The sequence below is a fragment of the Pan paniscus genome, chromosome 4, assembly GCF_029289425.2.
Source record: "Pan paniscus chromosome 4, NHGRI_mPanPan1-v2.0_pri, whole genome shotgun sequence".
NCBI lineage: Eukaryota > Metazoa > Chordata > Mammalia > Primates > Hominidae > Pan > Pan paniscus.
This window is the reverse complement of record NC_073253.2, coordinates 19,310,269-19,334,041: the sequence shown is the minus strand read 5'-3', so window position 1 is coordinate 19,334,041 and position 23,773 is coordinate 19,310,269. Positions and strand designations below refer to the sequence as shown.

Here is a 23,773-nt window from a genome sequence, read left to right as displayed (position 1 = left end):
AGAGTGAAAATTCAAGCCTAGTAGGTCTAACTTTAGGGTTTTTAGGATTTAACCATGATGTCCTATTGCCTCTTATTTTAGTAAGAGGAGATAGACAAAAAAATATATAGGTACAAAAAAGTTTCTCTGGTGAGGCAATAACTGCAACTGTGAAAAATAAATCACAGTATGGAGACAGAAAGTGACAAGGGGGTATGTTACTTTTTAAAATAAGACAGGGAAGTTTCCTCCCCGATTTTTAACATAAAGAGACATTTAAACAAATACATGGAGTGGGCCATGTGGATAACTGAGCAATGCGTATTTCAGGCAGAAAAAAACAGAGCAAGTACAAAGTCCCTGAGGTACATTTAGTAAGTTCAGGAAGTGGCTAGGAGGCCAGCGTGGCTGGAGTAGAATGAGATAGGGGAGAAGGGGAGGAGATGAAGTAAGAGGGTTATCTAGTGCCAGATCATGGACAGCGTTGCAGGCCGTTGTATTTTATAAGGATATACACACATCCAATAATATATATAATAAACATATTAGAGTGAGTAGGGAGAAGAATGGGTGACAGGATCTTGAATAAAAGAAAGAAATAGAACAAGGGAGAGATCTAGCACCAACCTATTAGGCTGGAGTGCCACGAATTGAGTATTACTAACTCAACTCTGCACCTAAGTTGTGGGATAGGGGTGAGTACAATTCTGGCTTAGTCTTTAATTAAAGTGCACTCCACATTCCATCTTCACTCCACCATAAGTTATCCAAAAATGTAACATAATTACATCAAATCTTCACTCCATGGAGGAAAGACATGCCCTAAGTGTGGTAAGACTTCCCCATTTCTGATAATTCATTCCCATATGGGCAGCAGTGTCTACAATGGATGGCACTGGCTCTGGCCTGCAATGTGGCAAGAAACTTCTTTACTTATTCACAAAATATTTTACAAAAGAGTAATAAGACATGGTGTATTAGTTCATTTTCACAGTGCTGATAAAGACATACCTGAGACTGAGAAGAAAAAGAAGTTTAATTGGACTTACAGTTCCACATGGCTGGGGAGGCCTCAGAATCATGGTGGGAGGTGAAAGGCACTTCTTACGTGGCAGCAGCAAGAGAAAAATGGGAAGAAGCAAAAGTGGAAACCCCTGATAAAACCATCAGATCTCGTGAAACTTATTCATTATCACGAGAATAGCACAGGAAAGACCAGCCCCCATGATTCAATTACCTTCCCCTGGGTCCCTCCCACAACGTGGGAATTCTGGGAGATATAATTCAAGTTGAGATTTGGGTAGGGACACAGCCAAACCATATCACATCATTCCTAAAGAACCACATTAGCATAAGACTTTTAAAAAATATATAGCCTAATAGTTTTACTTTTACCTGGGAATGTCAGACATATCGACAAACTACATGTGTTGATGCTTAAAACATAGCAAGTTCTTCAAAACAAATATCTTGCAAGCTCACAGTTAAGCCTCAAGAATCATCATTTCTTATTCATATTTAAAAATTAAATAGGTTTTCATCCGTGGCAGGGGTACGTCTATATACTTCATTGGTAGTAAGAGAGATTTTGCTTTAGGTTAGAAAAGTTTTGATTTTTTCAGGTGAATTATGGCAAATTCTACTGCCCTCTGTTCTTTATTTTTGAAGTGTTTGTTTTTAAACAAAGTTTCTATAAGAACTCAAATGAAATAATATTTAAAAACATTGTATCCTGGAAGCCTAATAGTTGTACTTCAGACTCTAACAAGGACTTTCAAAGAAAAAAGAAGAGTAGAAAAAGAATTGTCTTCTGTAATTTGCCTCTCACATGAGTTTCTAGGTTTCAGGGCTACATTAAAATAGAATTGTAAAATAGGTGGGCACTTTGAATACCAATTTATAATGCATTCATTCATCTCTTAACTGTTTGTTGAGTGTCTACCGAATGTCAAACACTGTGCTAAGTACCTGGGATATATTGATGAGGGAAAACAGACACAGTCTCTGTCTTCATAGTGCTGCAAGCTAATAGGGCAGGGTAGTGGACATCAGTAAAATAATCACATAAGCATGTGTAAAACTGCAAGTGTGACAAGCACTGTGGAGAAGAGGCTCATGATGCAATGAGGGAAGCCTGCTCTGGAGACATGATGATTAAAGTCTGATTTGAAGGAAGAAGGTAGTAAAGAACTTGCTTAAGGAGGAAAGGGAGAAGGCATGAAAAAGAGGGAACAACATGTGCAAAGCCAAGTGATTATAGGGAATATAGAACTGAGGGGAGGTCAAGGTGGCTGGAATTCTCAGTTAGAGAAAGCAGGAGTGTAGATGAAGGTCATACTCTTTCACTTGTTTCATCAATATTTGTTGAGCACCTATTATGCACTTAATATTGTTCTAAGTGCTTGGAATATTTAAGTGCTCAGTTTGTTATAAAAGTGAAGACACTGAAGAGTTTTAGCCAGGCCAGGATGGGGGTGGAGTGGTGATAGGATCATATGATCATATTTGTGTTTTGCAAATATAACTAGCTCCAATATGGAGAATGGCTGAGAAAAGGCCAGAGTAAATTCTTTGGATGAGTTAGAGGCTACTACAGTAATTCAGCTAAGAGACAATGATAGCTTTGATGAGAAGAGTGATGCCAGAGATGACCAGAGTAGGTGGCTTCAAGAGATAATTTCAGATGCAAAATAGGACATTATGATAGACTGAGGGGGCAGAAAGGGAAATGTTAAGGATTCGTTTTCATTTTCTAACTTGCACAGCTGAATAGATTTACATAAAATAATGGCAATAATAATAATAATCAACATTACCCATAGCTTCCACCTAATTTTGGGGTGGTGAGGGGCTGTGGGTAGGAATTACTGAGATGTAGTCTTCAGTCAGAGTAGACTGAACTCACCATAAATGACCTAAAATGATTGCCTCAAATCTCTTCCTGATTTTTTTTTTCTTAGGCAGAGTGGACATGTCCCAAATATGTCAGAACTTCCCCATTTCTGATACTCCAGGTGAACAGCGAAGGCTTTCATGCATGGCTTTGGCCATGTAATATTGCCAAGAGTCTTTTTTCCCCTTTAGACAAAGCTCTTTCTGAAAAGAGCAATAAGACGTAGTTCCCAAAGAGTAAATTAGGTATCCAATGGAAGGGGTGAAGCAAGGGCTGGAGAAGAATATACACCACACTCTCAGCCAGGAGCCATGTAGGATCAAAGTCTGGAGCATGGAGATACAGCGTGTGGGGCTGGAGCCAGGGTGAGTGAGAGGGCGTGGCTAAGAAAGGCTGAGGAAGCACGCTGAGCTGACATCCCCGGAGACCCTTTGTGCTTTGCTCAGGTTTGACTTTACCCTTAAAGGCAACAGGGAGACTTTGAAAAGGTTAGGAAAATATCAGGAGCAAGATTAGATTGGCATTTTAGAAAGACGACTTTATAATAATTTTTATGCTGTTCTTACTTTATGTACCTTTTCTGTATATGTGTTATTTTCACAATAAACAGATTTTTAAAAAAGAAGAGCTGATTTTGTCTGCAGTGTAGGTGGGTTTAGACTCAAAATGTGAGACAAGATGCAGTTATTTTCCTTTTTGGGTCTCATTTATTTATTTGTAAAAATATGGGCAATAACACCTCCTGGCATTATGTATGTTATATTCCCAGCATACAGTACTCAAGTAAATATAGTTCTTATTAATTTTAATGATGAAAGGAGTCTGAATTAAGGCAAATGCAATGGGAATGGAGAAAGGGAAATAGATGGCAGTGATGTTAAAGAGGTAGATTGTACAAGCGTCAGGGGCTGATTGAATGCCTCAGGGAGGCAGGGTGAGGGAGTTGCCATACTTCTCAGGGATCCCACTTGGGTGACTAGGCAGATGGTGATGTAATTTACTTAGAAAGAGAAAACAGGAAAAGTCCAGGGTTACTGGTGGAAGCTTGGGAATGAGAGGAATTATGAGCTCAGTGTAGAACTTGTTATACTTGGGATGCACATGGAGATGCCTGGAGACAGTTGGCTCTGTGAGTCTGTAGCTCAGGGGAAGTTAAGCTCCAGGATGGATATTGGGGAGTTGGTATTTTCTAAGGAAAATGTGCTCGGAGTAATGAACAGAACTGAGATTAGAAGCATAGAGAGCATTTTAAGAGAGAAGCAACAGAACAGGAGGCAAAAAAAAAAGAAAAAGAAAAAAAGGAGAAGAAGGAGATGAGGAAAAAATGGTCCTATATATTAAAAGTAGAAGGAATTATAAGACAAGAGAGGAGAAAATTGTTAAGAGGAAATGAGTAGTTAATATTGTCAGCTGCCACAGAGAGGTCAGCTAAGGTTTGCACTGGGAAAAAAAGAAGCAGTAGATTTAGTAACGATGGGGAGGGAGAATATCAGAGTTTTGCCAGAAACCCTTGAGTCTGGAGTGGTACGGCTGGAGTCCAGATTGCAGTCTGTGAAGGAGTGGACAGGAGGTAAGAAGTGGACATGAGGTTGAATTGCCCTCTGTTCTTTCAGGGAGCTTGGCTGTGAGGGGAAAAGAGAGACATAGGAATGGTGAAGTTTTGTTTGTTGATTTTAAGAAGTGAACCACTTGGATGTGCAGGGAAGTAGCCAAGCTAGAGACAGAAAGAATTCTGAAGTATAGGGTGGGAGGGGGTGGAATTTGCTAGCACAGGTGAAGGAATTAGCCAGAAACCAGAAAAGGGGGGGTCAATTCCTCTGTGATGAGAAGAAAGCTGGCACTGATCAGTGTGGATAAAAACAGATAAAAGTGTGGGTTGAGATGGGCGTGTGTGGTAAGATGTTGAGGAAGTTCATGCTGATCATCTCAATAGTCTGTGAAGAGGTCTCTGAGGAGAATGGTGCTGGCCATAGGGCAAAAGCATTAGGAAGAGTAGACGTGGTTTTATTAAGCTATTTGGGGGAGCAGCTGCTCAGAAGTGAGCTTAGACAGGAGTTGAATGCTCCAATCCCTGCTGGGGTGGAAGGTGGCCAGTGGCTGGGTTTCCTGCAGTAGTGCTCCCTCTTGCAGCTGTGGGATTGAGGAAGGGGATAGCAGATGGGAGCCAGTAGGAAGACAAGGGAGACCGATGGGCGAGTACTGGAGTGTGCGGAGGAGCGGGCTCGGAAATGTGGGTCCAGGGGCACTCCTGAACCCCCAGAATTTAGCAACTTTTAAAAACCTAATTAAAAATAAATGATTTATATAATTTGAGGTCTTTGGACAATGGGAACACAGAATAAATTTTAAAATACTGGTGAGACAAAGGCAGTATTTACACAGGTATTACAAACACTTTGGGCCCTTGGGCCCTATTCTAAATTAACTTAAAAAAAATCATTGCAAGACAATGTATAGTTATCCTGTTTTTCCTCTTTCCCTAAATTTCCCTAAAGTGTTTATATCTGCTTGGTAAGGGGAAATAAAATGGGTTATAAGTGCTATTGATGCTTGATTTTTCATTCAGGCGTGTGTGTGTGTGTGACACAGAGAGAGAGAGAGAGAAAATCAAGAAGTCTCTCTGCATTTTGTGACATTAGACGTCAAGTATGACTTCTGAACAACAATATATGTGGGAGTTGATGTTGGTGTAGATCTATAGCTAAAATTCTCTTGGAGGGTGATTTTTTTTTCTGGTAGGAATAAAGTATCGAAGTCAAACTATTCAGGAATTTGTCTTTCAAATAAAAATATCTTTAAAATTCTGGCAGGAAGTAGGCAAGTTAAGCAGCTAGCCTGGGGCTGGGGGTAACTGCCAGGATAGTTCTGGAAGGAGCCAGTTATGTCAATAAATATTTGCTGCCAGGTGCTGCCTTTTAAAGGAGCGTTTGCCCCTTGTAAAGTTCTCCCCTAGGGCACTTTGAACTGGCCTGGATTGGCAGAGGAGGGGGAGAGAAATTAAGCCTTTTAGGGGAGACCGTCAATGACTCCTGTGAGTGATGAGGTTAGTGTGATGGCAGCCAGATTTCCTGCCAGAAATCGACCACCCCTGTGTTATAAAAATGTCAGGAAGAGTTTCATAATGCCACCGTTCTTAGTAGTCCCAAACTGGAAACAAAATGCCAATTCCAGGAGAATGGTTAAATATATTATAGTTAATTAATTCTGTCATGAACAAGGAAGTACAGGTACATACAACAACCAGATTAATCCTTGTCACAAAAGGATTGAGTAAAAATCTAAAATCCCAGAAAACCATTTATAATAGTACAATATCATTTTTGTAACATTCCAAAACAAGAGAAGGAACAATAAACACCAAATTTAGGATCGTGCTTACTCATGAGGGGGCGAGGGATAGAGAAGACAGCACAGGGGAGAGAATGTAAGTGATCCGAGTTATTGCTGATATCATTGTTTGAGTTAGTACGTTCATGGGTGTTTATGTATTATTTAAAATAAAATATTAAATAAAGAGGGTCATACACTGATTGATGGAGTTAGTGCATTAGAAAGCAAAGAAGTATGCATTTCAAACAGCATGACATTGTGGGCACTAAATGTGACCATCACGTGGGCCCCTTTGGCAAGCCCAGCTCTTCTCACTTGGTGGGCTAGATCGGTCAGACTCTTCCTACAGGGTTTCTCTTCTAGTGTTGAAGATGGACTACAAACAACTGAAGAGTTCAGAAAGTGATGAGTACAAGACACAACCATACAACCAAACCAATCAGGACAATATCTTCATGAGTAAATATGTAGGTATATCTCTGGCTAGGTGCCCAGGAATAGATTAATTGGATGAAAGAATATGTACATTTAGATTTTTTTATAGATGCTGCCAAATTACTCTCCAAAAAGGTTGTACTAATTTGTAAAACCTTGTTTCCCTACATCTCTGCCAACACTGGTGATTATCAGTCTTTTGTCTTCGCCAACTGGCAAAAAATGGTATCTCATTGTTCCTTCAAATGATCAAATTTTAGATGAGCTTTTGGTGTGGAAATCATTAGTGAGTAGAGACTCTTGGGGCACATATTTCTGTTCCATTATTGATGGAAGAATAGCTGTAGTTGTACATGCCTAAATACTTTGGGAACAAGTGTGACATGTGATTAGGTCTATTTATTACTCTCTGATCCATTTGGTCAGGAAGTAGCTCTTGCTTAAAACACGTGGGAGAATGGGAGAGGAGGAGAGGAATATTTCTCTCGTGCTTTTGTGTGCCCTGTAGACATTGGATTAGGTGCTTTTACATATCCTTTCATTGAGTTTATTCTTTAGAGCAGCCCTCTGAAGTGGTATGGCGACCCAGAGACTTGAAGATCTTGCTCTAGTCCTGCAGTTGGAAGGTGATTCAGCTAGCATTCTGATTCCCAAAGCCCATGCTCTCATTTCAAATGTTTATTTTTTCCCTTAAGCCTAACAGAAGACAGCACCAACTTTAAGGATCTGGTCTTTTAATGGGTCTATTCCAGTGGTTCTCAATCTTGGCTATACATTGGAAACTCCCGAGGAGCCTGAAAAACTACTAATGCCCGTGTCCTACTCCCAGAGATTCTGATGTAATTGGTCTGGGGTACAGCCTGGACATAAGGATTTTGAAAAGCTCCCGGGGGATTCTAATGTTCAGCCAAGGTTGAGAGCCATTGGTTTAATTCAATGACCTGTAGACTTCTTTTTAGATTTGCATTACCTATAATTTGATTTTGTGACACTCTTTTGGCACCTTATCTCCTAAAAGTTTTGTGAGTTTTTTCCTTGGTTTATTTTGAGAGTTTTGGAAAATTTCCATGATAGACTTTGGAATAATTACAGATATCCTGGTGCAAGATGAATAGAAAGACTGCATTACTAAATTCAGGCTGGGAATTGCTGAGCTAATTATTTATCAGATCTTTATTTTGCAATTTAAAAAATCGGTAAACCAACTGCAGCATGACATAAGCAATCTTCTTGTAGGAGAGTATTAGCAAAATATCAGTATCACTTATGACTTTTCACAAATACATTTCATCTGTTACTAAACATTAAATAGGGCAGGACAGAGAGCTCAAAAAAGAAAATATGTCAGCTGTAGTAAATAACATTTTATTCAAATATTACTCAGTTTTTCTGGGAATCATTTACCTACTGTCTTATAAAAGTAAAATACTTTCTGGTTTTTGACCACATACATATGATGAGCTTAGTTGGTAAAAACATTCTCCCACCTATGGCATCAGGATGCCTCCCCCAACTCCACTACAGCTTTAGAAAAACTAAATAGTTAATTTTGGCAGCTCAGAGGGGATCATAGTGCCTCTTACCTATGCAGTTGTTGTGGTTTATTCTTAATATGTGTTGACGTTTGATATTATATTTCTTGGTGGTGTGGGCAGCAGTTATAAGAGAGCTGTGTGGTGATTCTAATAGAGACCTTGTTTTTTCCTTTCCAAAGCACTTATTATTGTTGTTTTATTATTGCTGTTACTATTTTAACTTGTAGTTTTTTTCCAAACCAGTTTAATATAGCTCTGATTATGAGGGCCTATTCTATTTCTGTGTGTCTTGGGAGCTTTTTATTTAAAAAGAATATTTATTTATTATAAAGACAGGTTTTTCTCTGTTGCCCAGACTGGAGTGCAGTGGCTAGTCACAGGCACGATCACAGCACACTGTAGCTTTGAACTCCTGGACTTAAGCAATCCTCTAGCCTCAGCCTCAGCTTGTAGTTGGGACTACAGGAGCAAACCACCATGCCTGGCTTGTCCTGGGAGTTTTTCCCTTCTCCTTCCAGTTTTATTTTCTGTAAGTCTTATTCATCACGGCATAGTCCAGAGATCAGCTTTGCAAAAACCACGCACTGGGAAGGGACAAGAAAAGCCACACTTGGTAGGTTTTGCTTTTAATTCTGTGTCAGTGATTTCCTGTGGAAATTTGGTTTATTCTGTGTCATAATTTCCTAATCTATAAAAATGGAGATAATAGTTCCTGATTCCCCAGTTAAAATGAGGAACATACAATATTGCCGTATGTGAAAACACTTTGAAATATATAAAGTGTGGTTTAGTTCAATACTATTTATTTTGAGTGAGTGCATTTTCCTTCTAATATCTACAAAGTTGGTGGAAGAAACCTGAACCGTCTTGGAGCTGCACTGTGGTGTGTGAAGAGCATGTGAAACTGGAGGTAGAAGGCCTGGTGTGAATCAGGGCAAATCATCTCATCCCAGCTTTAGTTTTCATCTTTAAAATGAGGATGATAGAAAGAAACCATCTCAGTGGGTGGATGGATTAAATACATATTTCATGAATATGAAAGTACTTCGTAAACAGCAAAGTACCTCACAAACATTAGCTATTCTTCATTCAAATTTGAGTGCATGCTCCCCATCCTTGAAGCCATGCAGATTTATTCTTCAAGGCAGGTGTCTTTCTCCTTAGCCTCTAAACCCAGAATCTTGGTGTTAATGGCCAGAATCCCCCCTTTCTTCCATTTTACTTCTCCTTTACCAGGTCCTCCCACCTGGACATCGCCACCTCAGACCTCTCCCTCTTTCCCCTTCTTTACTCTCACCGCTCCCCCAAATCATATTGACATTTTCCTTCTCTGGGTTTTATTGTCTAAATTATGTAATTACAATTCTATTAACACAAATTAAGATGACATTATCTTTTTAGCAGCTGATTAACAGCTGCTATGGCTAGCATTTTAGATGACTAGATTATTTGTTAAATGCATCCAAAATAAATGTTACTAGATGGTGTTGTTCCTTTGGAGAGCATGCTGTATTTTAGCAGTGACCAAGAGTACTAGAACCCAAAGGAATGATGAATGCAAATATTATATTTCAGGTCTGTATTCAATATAAGGTGAATGTTTAAGGACAGGTGTGCATTTTGTTGCCATTCAAAGTATACCTTCTATTCAGCTCCTCACTCTGCTAAGCTATTATGCTGCTCTCAGATGGGAAGAAAACAAATGAACCAAAAACCATATTTTTTTCCTTTTGTGAATATAGATGAAAAGTTATTTAATAAGGCTTTGATAATTTTTCAGCAATTTTAATAACATTATATCATATAATATATACTTTACTTTTTTGGACACAGGAAATGCCTGGCAGGCTTTGCTTTAATTCTATATCAGTAATTTCCTGTGGAAATTTGGATTATTCTGTGTCATAATTTCCTTATCTATAAAAATGGAGATAATAGGTGAAGCTTTGTTGATGATAAACTTTTAAAATATCACACAAATCATCTGACACATATATGTAACATGACATTCACATCTTTACAAAAAAAACCCAGCCAGTTCTGTTCCTATTTTAATAGTATTCTATAAGGTTTTCTACCCCCAAAACACCCCAGTATCCTCTTTTTGTTTCTTTTTGAAAACATCGTTTTAAAGGGATAAGCACAGAGTTCCTAAAATCAGCTTACCTTACCTCCCCCTAGTTATGTATACCTAACATTGAGCAGTTGGTTTTTGAAGTTTTTCTATAAACTCACAGGAAAAAATACTAAACAAGTATCTCTGATTATCCTAGATATTTTTCTTTCTGGGAGTTAGGTTTTGCTTTCTTGCAGGTGTCTGACTAAGTCATAAATTTCAAAAACAAATGTATCTTCCATAACTACTTTGTACAGCCACAAAAAAGATTGCTTCTTTGGGGTAACTAATGACTTTTAAGGCATTCTTAAAAACAATGCCTCCTTCCTTTGGGCTATAAGAATGTTTAGGCTGAAAGGAACTGAAGGGCTATTTAGCCCCAACTCCTGTATTTATTTCCAGATGCACGAACTGGCTCCAAAGACCTGATGTGGACTTAAATTCACACAGATGGGTTGTTTTATTGGGGAGTTCTTGAGAAAGAGTTTGAATCGGCATATTGAGTATGTGAGATTCGAAACATCTGAGTTGTATTGGTTAGAGCTTTGTGCCATTGCATCTTTCAGATATTATTTGTCCATGCTTCTGTTTTCCTGGCAAGATGGAATGACAGTAGCAGCATTTCTGTCCTAATGCTGAGATGGGGAAAGTTTTATGTACCTCATAGATATTTAAGTGAGAGATAAAAGTAAAGCCAGCCTCTGTTTTGAAATTTAGTTCTTCTCTGGCCTGAGATGGTCTCAATTCTTAACTCTTAGCCTTAGAAAAATAAGATTTTAAAGCATATGTGTGGGGAGACTTGGTATAATCTCTATCTAGTGAGGGATCTCTCTACCATCCCCAAGGAGTGCCTGGTCTTGGCTTGGACACTATTACAAAAATTTTTTTAGACAAATTAAATTTAGCAGTTATTTAGCAAAGAATGCTTCTCAGATTGGGCAGCCCCCAGAACCAGAACAGGTTCAGAGTGCCTCTGTGGCTGCTACATGGTTGGATAACTTTTATGGACAGAAAAAGGAAAGTGATGTGTGGAAGATGGAAGTGAACTATAGAAACACTATAGCTGAATTGGTTTCAACTCAGCATTTGCCTTATTTGAACATGATTGAACATTTGGCAACCTGTGGTTGACTGAAACTCTGTGATTGCTATAAGAGTAGGTTACAATTCACAGTGTGTGGAGAAACCTTTAGGCAGAACTTAAAATATGTTAGGAGGCAGCTTTAGGCTAAACTTAATTTAACAACACTTTTAGGCAGAGCCGTCTCTGCTGGCTTCATTGTTGACAGCTCTATTTGTTTGAAAGTTTTTGACTATTTTGAGTTGAAATCTGCTCCCTGTAATTTCTGCCCACAAATTCTAGTCCTTTTTGGGGAAACCCAGACCCAATATACTATCAATTGACTTCTTTCTTTCTCATGAAGTCTTTTCCTTTCCGGAGTAATCACTTCCATGCCCTTCAGCTTTTCTTCATAAGGCATTATTTTCAGATTTCTGATTGATCTTCTTAGGACTCAGTTTGGTTTTTAAATTTTGTCTTTTAACATGTGAGGCTCAGAACTGAATACCTCTCCAGATGTGGTTGTCCATTATGGGATCTATGGCAAAACCATGACATCTGCTAGTGACACTGTATTTCTATTAATGGAGAATAAAAATACATTTACTTTCTTGACAGTTGCCTTATACTCTTGACAAATACTAAACTTGGAAAGAACTAACCCTTCTGGATATTTTCTGCATGAAATGTTGTCACATCAGGTCTCCTCTAGTCTGTGCAATTAAAATTTGAACCTACATTTATCTATGTTAGATGTTATATTTTTGGTTTCATTGTGGCAAGAGCATTTAAATTCTTGACTCTGCCCTTGATTGAAATCATTTGCATACTTTTCTTATGGTAGAAGAACAATCTTCAGATTTTGAGCAGTGGGGTGCCTTATTTTTCTTAGAAATATTGAGCAAAAGATGCATTGATTCTTGACCTTATTCAGGGTCTTCTATTTAAAATATGTGTGTGTGTGTGTGTTGTAGAGGTATGTGTGTAATGTGTATTTGTAGTTGTTGCTGTGGTGCATTACCCAGATCTTCCCTTCAGAACCAAATCACTGATTCTCTACTGATGGGAAATTAGAGACTGAGGCTCCTACACTGAGTCCCTCCCTGGGAATTCCCTTCAAACAAAGAGTGTCTCACAGGATCACAACACCTTCCCAGGGACAGCCTTCATACAATGATTGGCTGAGGCAGGGGAATAAAGGCTCAATCCTATTGCTTTGAGGATGGGCCATCCCAGCTCTAGAGATTCCCAGTGTTACAGCTGAATCTTTTGTGTTTGTGGCTGCATTGAAATTTAATACTTTTCTCTGGCCACACCTACTTCCTTCATTTTCCCACAGGTGTGGAACCCAAGGGTCCTCCTCAGTCAACTTGTTTTCAAATCTCCTTCAGAATCAGTTTTCCAGGGAAATTGACCTAAGAAATTTGGTACCAGAAGGGCTCTAAGAAAGCTGATTTTGAAGTGGGAATTTGGAGCTTGGTCACTGTAGTTGGCTAGTAATAGTGGATAATCTTTATTATGAAGTAGCCATCCAATGGTTAACGCTTTCACTGGTGAACTGGGATGGGATACCCAGGAAGGGAATGACTTGGCTGGTGCAACTTTTCAGATTTTTGAGAGGTACAAGTACTAATTGTAAGGATAGTGGAACTGGATGGCTATTGCTGAGTTCCATTAATGCATAGGAGAAAGACAAAAAAGCCGAAGTGTGAAAGTCTGGCAGACCTCCTTAACAGAAATTAAAGTTACTCTTATCTCCTACAGTCTGAAGGCAAAAATGCTGAAAACCACACCCAGGATTTTATTTTAAGAGTAGCATATCCCCAGAAAAGATTACATTTTCAGCCCCAGCAAATTTGCTATGCCAAGGCCCAGGCTGAAAAAACAGAATGACGAAAACTTTAGCTGGAAACATGGGGCAAGGTACCCAGCTCTCCCTAAACCTCCTGAGCTTACAGAAGTAGCCCCTTTTTTTTTGTTAGAGATGAGAACCCCACCCCTTACCTGAAGGCAATATAGAGACTTTTGCTTTGCAAAACTGCACCTACCTTCCTTGGTGGATCTGCTCCCACCTCCTGGCTACCTAGCATCATGCAAAACATAACCAGGTTACGGAAGTGTGAGCTTGCTAAGCAAGGAAAGGGACTAAGCCATGGAGCTGCAGAACCCAGCAGGACGGATAATCAGGAGGCTGAGAGCAACCACCCTAGTGAAAAGCTACAATTCTTTGCCAAAGTTTTGGACCTGAGCCAGTTTTCAGACTTAGAAGTCATTAATTCAAAATAAGTCTGGGTCCTCAGGAAGAAGTCCCCTGCAATAATAGCACGGCAAATGATATGGCAGTGTTTCTTCAAGTTATCCCCTAAAGGATCTAAGGCTATTTACTCAGGTAACTATCCTGGGAAAAGAATACTCAGAATTTTAAGGGTTGTTAGATACAGGGTCCAAAATGACCTTGATACCTTAAGACCTGTGGCTTCCTGTTAAGGGAGTGGTATGTGAAGGCCAGTAATAAATGGAATCCTGGCTCAGGTCTGGCTCATAATGTGTCCAATGCGTCCAAAGATTCACTCTGTGGTCACTTCACGGGGCTCTGAATGTGTAATGGAATGGGCATATAGGTAGTCACTACGACCTCCACATTGGTTCTTGGCCTGTGGGGTGAGAGTAGTCATAGTAAGGAGGCCAAGTGGAAGCCTCTGAAAATACCCCTTAACCCTACTCAAGAGAGTGCATCAACAATATTATATTCCTGATGCAATAGGTAGAGACTAGTGCCACCCTTAAAGACCTGAAGGATGCAGGCAGTCCTTGTCCCTATTTCATTTATCAGCCTAGTCTAATAAATGAAAAAAACCATACAGATCCTGAAGGATTAGAGTAGAATACTGCAAACTCCACCAAGTAATAGCACAATTATAGCAGCTGTGTCAGATGTGGTATCTTTGCTAGAACAAATTAACACAGCCTCAGGCACATAGTATATGAGCATTAATTTGGTATCTGTGTTCTTTTCTATCCCTAACAGGAAAGAGGATCAGAAACAGTTTGCATTCACTAGAATAATAATAGTTCTAAGGTTATGTTAACTCTCCCACCCTCTAACATTATATAGTCTGAAGGGACACATGCACCACCTGGATTTTCTGTAGTACGTCATCTTTGTCCTCTATATTCATGACACCATGTTAGTTGGACTGGATGAACAATAAATGGCAAGTATGTTGGAAGTGTTGGTAAAGATCCACATGCTATAGATGGTGGGAAATAAATCCTATGAAGATTCAGGTGCTTGTCACAATAGTAGACTTTCCTGGGGTCTATTGGTTTGGGGCATGCTGGAATTTCCCTCCAAAATAAAGAACAAATTATTGCATTTCAAGCGTCCTATCACCAAGAAAAGGTAAAACATCCACTCGGCCTCTTCGAGTTCTGGAAGCAGTATATTCAACACTTGGGAACATTTCTTCTACCTGTTAACTGAGTGATATAAAAGGCACCCATCTCTGAGTAGGGCCCATAGCAGGAAAGGGCACGGTAGTCATTATAGGCTATGCTGCAGGTGGCTTTGCTACTCAGGCCATATGACTAGGCTGACCATATGATATAAGAGGTGTTGGTAGTGGAAAAAGATAACATGTGGAGTTTGTGGAAAGCCCCCTGTATTAATCTGCTGGGCATGTTAAAATGCCATAGACTGGGTGGCTTAAACAATAGAAATATTTATTCTCACTGTTCTGGTAGCTAGAAGTCCCAGGTCAAGGTCTAGCAGGGTGGATTTCTGGTGAAGGTGCTCTTCTTGGCTTGCAGATGGCTGGCTTCTCACTGTGTTCTCATATGGCCTTTTGTATGATATGTTTGTGGAAGAGAGAGAGTTGGAGCACTCTGGTATCTTTTCTTATAAAGACACTAAAACTATTGGATTAAGACCCAACCGTTAGGACTCCATTCAACCTTAATTACTTCCTTAGATGCCCCATCTGCAAATACAGCTACACTGAGGTTTCAGGCTTCAACAATTTTTGGAGGGGACACAAAATTCCACTCCTAACACCCCTAAAAAAGAATCACAATGCAGACTCCTAGGACATGCCTTCTGTAGCAGAGAATTATACACCATTCAATAAACAGCTCCTGGGCTGCTACTGAGCACTAGATAGTGGGATACCAAATGACCCTGTAGCCCGAATGGCCTATCATGAACTGGATTGGGTCATACCACAAGTTAAAGTCTAGTGATCCCAGCAACAATCAAATATAAATAAAAGCGGTACGTTCACAAAGCCCATGCCATCTATCATTGTTTGAATGGCAGTTCTCTCCCATCTCACATATAGGACTGTAGGGACCAGGGGTCCTTATGGCCAGCTAACGGAGAAGAAAAAAGGCCTGAACTTGACTCACAGATGAATTGATCTGGGTACAAGCCAAAAATAGACTTGGTTCCACTATAGCCCCTCAGAGGTAGAGTGGCATTGTAATATCCTCCCAGTATGTAGAGTTGTTGGTGTGCCCTTGTTATTCAGTGTGTGTGTGTGTGCGCGCGCGCACATGTGTGTGTAAAGAGAAGTAGCCAGAAGTAAGAATACTTATGAAGTCATGGACTATGGAAAATGGTTTGTCAGGGACATAGAAGGAGAATATGGAAGATAGAGGATAAGGAGGTCTGGGGAGAAGAATACAGATGCACACATGGGAGTAAGCCCTTAGTGTGAAGATATTTGTATTACATGTTAATCTCCACCAGAGAGCATCCATTATGGAAAAGGCACCATGAATGTCTAACCGAGTGGACAGAATGACTTAGCTGACATCAGCTAATCTCCATTCCCATTATGCAGTCTCCTATATGTTTGTTATATGGCGCCATCCCTCAAGAAAACCAAAGAATTGGTGACAGCCTGATTACACTGGACCCTTTTCACCTTGAAATCCGCATGTATTCTGGATGTGGGTTTTCCTTACCTTCTCACAGGGAAGTCAGCATCACTATCCAGCAGCTTAGAGAGTGTTTGATCCACCAGCTCAGGATTGGCATAACATTGTATCAGACCAAGGAACCCTTTACAGCAAAAGAGGAGTGAAAGTAGACACATGACCATAGGACCCACCAGCCTTATCAAATACCATACCACCCAGAAACTGCCTGTCTAGTAGAGTGATAGAATGACCTTGTGAAGACATAAGTGAAGTGTCAATTTGGAGATGATAACTTGTGAGGATGGGGTGTAAGTGCAGCATATCCCTTAACCATCATTGTATAGTGCTGTGTGTCCAAGAGACAGAATGAATGGATCCAGGGATGAAGGCTTGAAAGTTGGAGTAGTGCCATTTACCATTTGAAGCCCATGTGAAGAATTTGGGCTTCCAGTCCCCACAACTTTGGGATCTGTGGGTTTAGAGGTCCTGCTTCTCAGAAGATGAACACTTTTATCAAGGGCCAGCTTAACAGTCCTATGAAACTTTAAGCTGTGGCTGCCACCCCATCACTTCAGGTTCCTCAGGCCAAGAGAACAGCAGTGAAAAGAAGGGGTCACCATCCTGGCAGGGATAATTGGTCCTGAGAGAAAATAGTAAGGCTGCTGCTACCCAATGGGGGTGTGGAAAAATCTGGTTGGCACTTAGGTGGCTCACTCGGGAGTTTCTTAGTACTCCTTTGCTCAATTTTGAGAGTGAATGGAAAAGTATAGAAGTCATGGACTGAGAACATGTCCCGCAGTGATGAGGTCTGGGTCACCCCCCAAGTTAAGCTGCCTTGACCAGCAGAGACACTAGCTTGGGATGAAGAGGGTCAAGAATGAGGGCTCAAGAAGAGGGTCGAGATACAGTAGGAAAGCAATGCACTGAGTATCAGTTGTATTGATATATATATATCAGTGTATATCAGAGTAACACCTCCCTCTCTCACATAAACTTCTGCAGGAAGAGATGACCAATCAGAATCTTGGTAGACTTCCCCACAGAGAAAGCACACCAGATCAAGTACAGCCCAACCATTGTGCCACTTGTATTTCTGTACAAGTGGATATAAATCTGGTGTGCTGTCCACATCCTCCCTTCAGGACTGAGGGACTCATTCCCGTAGTGGCTGGACTGCTGATGGCTGCTAGTTCTCAGCTGAATCTCTGCCTGGGTATTAGCTGAAGGGACCCATTCACTCAAGGTCATGACCCCCACCTGAGGGCAGCCCACAGCAAATGACTGGTCAATGTGTAGTTATAAAGTCTCAATCCCTTGAGACTTGGGTGGTCCAAGTCAGAAGGACCATCCCAGCTCCAGAGAACCCTGTAGGATTGGCTGAGTCTTTTGTCGCTATTGTAATACAGTTCAACTACTCCTTGTGCCCATTCCTATATCTTGTGCTCCTCCATAGTTGTTGATCCCAAGGATACTTTCCAAGAACTTTCCCTCCTGAAAATATTCATCTCAGAGTCTGTTTCCCAAGGAATGCATCCGAAGTCATACTGTTTCTTAGTCTGATAAATCAGCAAAGAGCAGAGACCCCATTCAAACTCTTTACACACAGACACACAATGGTACTTCAGTATACGATTCTGGTGTGTAGTCTTATTTAGTTGGGGGCTGTTGTAAGTACTTTACATGTCTCAGTTTATTTCATCATTTCAACAATTCTGGGAGGTTGCTACATGTCATTCCCAATTTACAGATGAGGAAATTGAGGCAGAGAGTTTAGGTGCCTTTCTGAATTCATACAAGTAGTTACTGTCAAAGGTGAGATTTGAGATTTATCATTCTGCCTCCTACTATGCTATGCTGTTGTAAAGCTTTTGGAACACAAGAAGGTGTGTGTGTGCTGGAGGCTCCTAAGCCATCATTAGTGTACGTGAGACTGTGAGTAAGAGCTTCCCAAGCATACATGATCCATTCCTCAGTTTACCTGTGGGGAAGCTAACCTAGTAGTCATCATGGTTTATTCTCAGGTGGAGACAGGGGAATAATTTAACTTGGTTACTTGTTAAAGATGCATTTAGCTATTAGAGGATTTTAAGTGACCTAGATTTGTGTGTTTTATTGGCCATGAGAACAAAGAGGTAAATGGTAGCAAAGAGACAGTAGTTTTTTTTCTGCTTTGACTCCAGTATTTCTTGACGCTATTGACCAGGTGATAGTTAAAAGCCATGCTTGGTTCTCTTACCTCTTCTTACCCTCTATAAGAGTGAAGGTTGAATAGAGATTATTTCAGGGAGTGGAGAAAGTTAGAGACTCTCATAAACCTAGAGTTTCCAGCCTTAATCTAAATTGTTTTTGCACAAAGCTAACTTTGATTATATAATATTCTGTTACAAATAAAGTTGGCATTAGAGTACTGCAGACAGCTGTTGAATGATAGGCAAAAGCATGTAATTGCAGCCCTCATAAAGATTTCATTTTTGTACTTTCATTTAAATTGATAATTAAATTTAAAGACATCAATCTTTATTAATTACAGAATGTGCCTAAACCCTGACCATGAGGATAGTTATTGTGGTAAAGTCTCTTGGTGCTGTCTGTCCAGTTATGAAACTTTTCTTCATTCACTTGTGCCTGATTTTCACAAGTGATATTCATTGTAGTTTGTGCCTGTGGCCTACAGGAGAAGAAAGCCACCTGTTTAACTATTTAAATAGTTATAAGCCCATAGTTGCCTGAAATAACCTAGTCTTTCGTAGAAAGGTATGAAATTCCCTCTTCTGGGAATTGTTTTTTGTTTCTGATTCTTGCCCTAGGTAACATTTATGCTACTATATTATTTCTATGCTATGTGCGTTAGTTAAACCTTCATAAAAATTAACAGAAGACTTCACAAAAAAGCCAGGCCAGATGTCCCCTTGCTTAGCTCCTTTTATCCTCTTTCCGCTGACTTCACATGTTGGTAATGGCTATGTATTTGGGTATATTTCTGGATTAAACATTTTAAAAGCTAATTGTTGCCTTCTGGTACTTGTTATTCCTGTTACCAATAGTTCCTAGTATTGTTAAAAAGTCCCTGATGAGTCAGTTCAAAAGGTTAGGGTTTAGTGAGAGGGATAGTACGTTTCTTTTTGGTGTAAACTATTAACATATATAAGTCTTTGGCTTTTTTTTTATCACTATTTCTTAAAACTTTGAAAGTATATTAATGAGTCAAATCAGCTTCCTTAAACATCAGTGAAATGTTTGGATGAACAATTTTTAAATTTTTATTTTAAAAAGCTTTAATGTTGTGAGGGAAAAAATTACTGGGGGAGGTACTCAAGAGAGCCTTTTGGGGTCCTGGAAATTCTTTATATCCTATGGTGGTTAATGATCTGTGTGTGTGTGTGTGTATGTGTGTGTGTGTATTTATATGTATATATGTAGAAATTAATTGAGCTGTATGTTTAAAACTTATTCTCTATACTGTGTATATATTACAACACAGTAAGGCAAATTAATATTTTCTAGTTTTGAAGCATCTTTTATTTTAAAGCATTTAGAACATGAGATAAGGTAAGTGATAGGATTTTTTTAAAGTTGTAAAGCACCGTGCAACTAAAAGACACCACAATCTAGAAATATAAATAGCATATTTGGTATACAAAGTGGGTTGTCCTCCACCCTGTAGACATGGATCTTTTAAACCCTGGTTTAGCCCCTCAGCCTGTTGCCAGAGAGTGAATTCTCTTTGTGCTGAGATGACTCTTAGCTCTGCCCCTGCTGTGGGCCTTAAAGGTTTAATTCTAGGGCAATTAACCCACAGATCCTTTTCAAAGCTTGTCACCTTACTATGACTATGAAAGAGCACATATTGTCCCTGGTATGATCATGAACAAAGTTTCCAACAATTGAAGGGGAATTCAGTGGAGTCAGGAACTGTATTAAGGAAATATATTACAGGGGCAGAGAGAGCACCTCCTAAGTGTGTAATGAGGAATAGAACAGACTAGAACACTCCCATTCCTGTTAAAGCTTTGTTAAGCATTTTATGACAGAAAACCGCTAGTGCAGGCAGGTTAATGAAGAGAGAAGATGAAAAACTGTTCTGTGAGTTTCAAACTAGGTCTATCATTAAAAGAGGTTTAAGTGTCACTTGCAAGCCAGTACTTTGGAGACTGAAAAGTTGTAGTATACCCTTTTAGTGTGAATCTTGCTGACAGGGTCAGCCTGAACAATAGGGCTTTGATAGACAGCCTGCATCCCTTTTGCTATGACAGGGTTTGATCTCTTATCTCTTATGATTTCTGACTCTCTTTTCCCCATTGACTCTGTACTGTTCCATTCATTCCCACTGCTTGCTATTTGGTAATGATTTCTCTAACAACTTCTTTTTTTTTTTTCTTTTTTAATACCTCTGCACTTTCTGCCTATTTCTTTCCATTTTTAAGTCCTTTCTCTAGCTTGTTTTAAGCCAGTTTCAGGGCAAATTCTTGCCTGTCTTCCTCTCATCTGTTTCTCAGCTAGATCAGGTTTCATATCTCTTACTGCTTCAGCCCATATAAGTTTTCCCTTTCCTGTTGTAGTTACCGTCTGACTTTCAATGTGGCACTTAATTATATAATTTCTGATCTTATTTGTTTTTTTAAATTTTTAAAAATTAAAAATTTTTTGGAGACAAGATCTCACTCTATTGCCTAAGCTGGAGTACAGTGGTGTGATCATACCTCACTGCAACCTTGAACTCCTGGGCTCAAGCAATTCTCCCCCCTCAGTCTCCCTAGTAGCTAGGACTACAGGCATGCACCACCATGCCTGGCAAGTTAATAAAATTTTTTTTTGTAGAGATGGGGTCTTAGTATGTTGCCCAGGCTGGTCCCAAACTCCTGGCTTCAGTTGATCCTCCAGCCTCAGCCTCCCAAAGTGCTGGAATTACAGGTGTGAAGTCACTGCACCCAGTCCTGTTATTTCTTAAGTGATTCATATTTATGCCTTATTTCTCCAGTTTTCTTGGAGGGAAAGCATCACCTTCATTTTCTATATACTTTAGGGGATAACACAGTGCTTTACATATAGTAAGCAATAAAACTACATCTGTGGAATAAACAAATTTATATTCAAGTTCCTATAATGTCAGGTACTCAATCCTTTGTTTAAAGTTAATGCCATGTAAAAATAGGTAATAGGGGTATTATATTTGAATTTCAAGCAATCTTGTGCTTAAGGTTATATTCTGTATTTTCTTTTTATTTTCCTTTTACAATTTAATCTGACACTGGGGCCACTTTTATAGGTGTAGGAAATCCTTTGTCAAATATAGTCTTCCAGTAAATACATGTTTTAAATAATGCAATGTGGATATGGCTCATTATAGTCTCTAAATAATTACCAGGGCCCTTCAGTAAGGGAAATACTTTTCTGATGGATCATTAGGAATACATTTGTGGCAGACTTTTAAACCATTACTAATCATAGAGATGGTCTTAATTGCTTTCGAAGTGAAGAATTCTTTGAAATGTGAAGAATCACTTGCTAAACTTTCTGATTTGCTAGACTAGATTTTCCTAAATTGGCCTAGTTTAAAATGGGCATACCTGTGCTTAAAAAGATCCAGAGACCTTCCACCTGTCTGCAAATACAAAATTAGCAGTAATAACTGACAATCAGCCTCCTTTCCCTCTCTCAGTTATAGGGACTATTTAAGGCTATATCTTTTTCATGCTCTTGAAGTAATGTGAGGTTTAGATTTGACTCCCTTTAATCTGAAACACTGACTTAGCTCCAAACCACTTAACAGCCTGCCATTTTGCACTGGGAGGGGAAAAACAGCAATGTAATTTACTGTCCACATTTTATAGTTTTCCCTTAAAAAAAAAAAAAAAACTTGCTTACACAGTTCCTGTATTTGCACAGACTAGAGAGTGAAATGGCTTTTAAATGCAGCCCTGGCTGGGCAATGCCAGGAACCCACAGCAGCTGACAGGCCACTGTAGCTGGGGAAAGGCAGTCAGAGGTAAGGAGTATCTCTGGGAATAAAGGTGTCAGGAAGAGAGTGTGAGGGAAGATGTAGGCGGCACAGGTGGGAAGGACAGAGGGTCATGGCTGGCCTACACTTCATAACTTACGTGCACATCTAGACACATCTTGATAACGATCCTGTCATCATTTTAGTCAGGCAGAAGCATTTCCTGGGGCCTGACTCATTGCTTGGGAATTTCTTCACCATTACCCTGTCTGAACCCTGGTCTCTTAGAGATCTAGCCAAAAGAACCTCTGGCCTTATATATTATCTCTATTACTGAATGAACAGTGTCTGTCTTGGGCCTTGTCTAGGAAAACTGAATAAGAGACAGGATTCCTGGAGTCTCACCTTCAGAATCATGCTCCACCCCGCTAGAACCTTACCCTGACTCCTGGTCCCTGTGCCCCACTGCCTCACATTTTTCAACTTCTGCTCCATATTCCCTTCCAGCTCCATCCATTCATGGAGCAGTTACTGAGCATCTGCTATGGGAACCCACCCACTGGACTAGTAAGGAACCCTGTATTAGTCAGGGTTCTTCGGAGAAACAGAACCAATAGGATTATGTGTGTGTGTGTGTGTATGTGTGTGTGTGTGTGTATATGTGCATGTATGCACCATGCCCACTTAATTTTTAATTATGTTCATGTATATATAAACATATATGTATATTAATTTACATATTTATATACATATGCATAGTAAATGTGTATGTAAATACATATATGCATATATTTAACTTAAATATATACACGTGTGTATATGTATAAAATATATATACACACACACACATATGTATATATATACACACCTGTCTTCCTGTGTGTATATATACATATATACATACATACACCAATGTATACATTTTTACATATGGCTCTTGGTTTACATGTATATATACATGAAGACAAAATCAACAGGATGTATGCATGTATGTATGTGTATATACGGATGTATATATGTATATATGTGTATGTGTATATCCAGATGTATATGTGTGTATGTGTGTGTATGTGTATATACAGATGTGTATATATATGTATACACATACACACACATCCTGTTGATTCCATCTTCATGTATGTATACATGTAAACCAAGAGCTGTATGTATATATGTATACACTGGTGTATGTATATATGTATAAATACACATGGGAAGACAGGTGTGTATATATACATATATATGTGTGTATGTATATAAAATATGTTTATATTACACATATATACACACATATATGTGTATTTTAAGAATTTAAGATTTATTTTAAGAAACCGGCTTATGTGATTGTGGAGACTGGAAAGCATGTGTGTATGTGTGTGTGTGTCTATGTGTGTGTGTGTGTGTGTGTGTATGCATACATACACATGCCCCAATAGTGTGTGTGTATCTATCTATCCATCTATCTTTTTTTAATTAAAAAATTTTAAGAGACAGGGTCTTGCTCTGTCACCCAGGCTGGAGTGCAGTGGTGCAATCGTAGCTCACGGTAGCCTTCACTCCTGGGCTC

The 23,773-nt window shown here is 39.4% G+C and overlaps 1 long non-coding RNA gene across 1 annotated transcript in view; it reads left to right on the top strand.

Annotated features, from left to right (window-relative positions):
* Positions 1-200: 200 nt before the first annotated feature.
* The window catches only part of LOC134730422 (uncharacterized), a 169,329-nt gene continuing 145,756 nt past the window's right edge, over positions 201-23,773 (top strand). The window contains exon 1 of the long non-coding RNA XR_010112181.1: positions 201-4,442. This is a non-coding gene — a long non-coding RNA (uncharacterized LOC134730422). The remainder of the gene's footprint in view (positions 4,443-23,773) is intronic.